Consider the following 2,090-nt stretch of genomic DNA (forward strand, 5'->3'; position numbering starts at 1 on the left):
TCCTGTAGAGTGTAAGATCTTATGGTCAGTGGGGTCCTCTCTCTCTCCTGTAGAGTGTAAGATCTTATGGTCAGCGGGGTCCTCTCTCTCTCCTGTAGAGTGTAAGCTTTTATGGTCAGTGGGGTCCTCTCTCTCCTGTAGAGTGTAAGCTCTTATGGTCAGTGGGGTCCTCTCTCTCCTGTAGAGTGTAAGCTCTTATGGTCAGTGGGGTCCTCTCTCTCCTGTAGAGTGTAAGCTCTTATGGTCAGTGGGGTCCTCTCTCTCCTGTAGAGTGTAAGCTCTTATGGTCAGTGGGGTCCTCTCTCTCCTGTAGAGTGTAAGCTCTTATTGTCAGTGGGGTCCTCTCTCTCCTGTAGAGTGTAAACTCTTATGGTCAGAGGGGTCCTCTCTCTCCTGTAGAGTGTAAGCTCTTATGGTCAGTGGGGTCCTCTCTCTTCTGTAGAGTGTAAGCTCTTATGGTCAGTGGGGTCCTCTCTCTCCTGTAGAGTGTAAGCTCTTATGGACAGTGGGGTCCTCTCTCTCTCTCCTGTAGAGTGTAAGATCTTATGGTCAGTGGGGTTCTCTCTCTCCTGTAGAGTGTAAGCTCTTATGGTCAGTGGGGTCCTCTCTCTCCTGTAGAGTGTAAGCTCTTATGGTCAGTGGGGTCCTCTCTCTTCTGTAGAGTGTAAGCTCTTATGGTCAGTGGGATCCTCTCTCTCTCCTGTAGAGTGTAAGCTCTTATGGTCAGTGGGGTCTTCTTTCTCATGTAGAGTGTAAGCTCTTTTGGACAGTGGGGTCCTCTCTCTCTCCTGTAGAGTGTAAGATCTTATGGTCAGTGGGGTCCTCTCTCTCTCCTGTAGAGTGTAAGATCTTATGGTCAGTGGGGTCCTCTCTCTCTCCTGTAGAGTGTAAGCTTTTATGGTCAGTGGGGTCCTCTCTCTCCTGTAGAGTGTAAGCTCTTATGGTCAGTGGGGTCCTCTCTCTCCTGTAGAGTGTAAGCTCTTATGGTCAGTGGGGTCCTCTCTCTCCTGTAGAGTGTAAGCTCTTATGGTCAGTGGGGTCTTCTCTCTCCTGTAGAGTGTAAGCTCTTATGGACAGTGGGGTCCTCTCTCTCTCCTGTAGAGTGTAAGATCTTATGGTCAGTGGGGTCCTCTCTCTCTCCTGTAGAGTGTAAGAACTTATGGTCAGTGGGGTCCTCTCTCTCTCCTGTAGAGTGTAAGCTTTTATGGTCAGTGGGGTCCTCTCTCTCCTGTAGAGTGTAAGCTCTTATGGTCAGTGGGGTCCTCTCTCTCCTGTAGAGTGTAAGCTCTTATGGTCAGTGGGGTCCTCTCTCTCCTGTAGAGTGTAAGCTCTTATGGTCAGTGGGGTCCTCTCTCTCCTGTAGAGTGTAAGCACTTATGGTCAGTGGGGTCCTCTCTCTCCTGTAGAGTGTAAGCTCTTATGGTCAGAGGGGTCCTCTCTCTCCTGTAGAGTGTAAGCTCTTATGGTCAGTGGGGTCCTCTCTCTTCTGTAGAGTGTAAGCTCTTATGGTCAGTGGGGTCCTCTCTCTCCTGTAGAGTGTAAGCTCTTATGGTCAGTGGGGTCCTCTCTCTCCTGTAGAGTGTAAGCTCTTATTGTCAGTGGGGTCCTCTCTCTCCTGTAGAGTGTAAACTCTTATGGTCAGAGGGGTCCTCTCTCTCCTGTAGAGTGTAAGCTCTTATGGTCAGTGGGGTCCTCTCTCTTCTGTAGAGTGTAAGCTCTTATGGTCAGTGGGGTCCTCTCTCTCCTGTAGAGTGTAAGCTCTTATGGACAGTGGGGTCCTCTCTCTCTCTCCTGTAGAGTGTAAGATCTTATGGTCAGCGGGGTTCTCTCTCTCCTGTAGAGTGTAGGCTCTTATGGTCAGTGGGGTCCTCTCTCTCCTGTAGAGTGTAAGCTCTTATGGTCAGTGGGGTCCTCTCTCTCCTGTAGAGTGTAAGCTCTTATGGTCAGTGGGGTCTTCTCTCTCCTGTAGAGTGTAAGCTCTTATGGACAGTGGGGTCCTCTCTCTCTCCTGTAGAGTGTAAGCTCTTATGGTCAGTGGGGTCCTCTCTCTCTCCTGTAGAGTGTAAGCTCTTATGGTCAGTGGGGTCCTC

Source organism: Ranitomeya imitator, chromosome 10, assembly GCF_032444005.1.
Source record: "Ranitomeya imitator isolate aRanImi1 chromosome 10, aRanImi1.pri, whole genome shotgun sequence".
Lineage (NCBI taxonomy): Eukaryota > Metazoa > Chordata > Amphibia > Anura > Dendrobatidae > Ranitomeya > Ranitomeya imitator.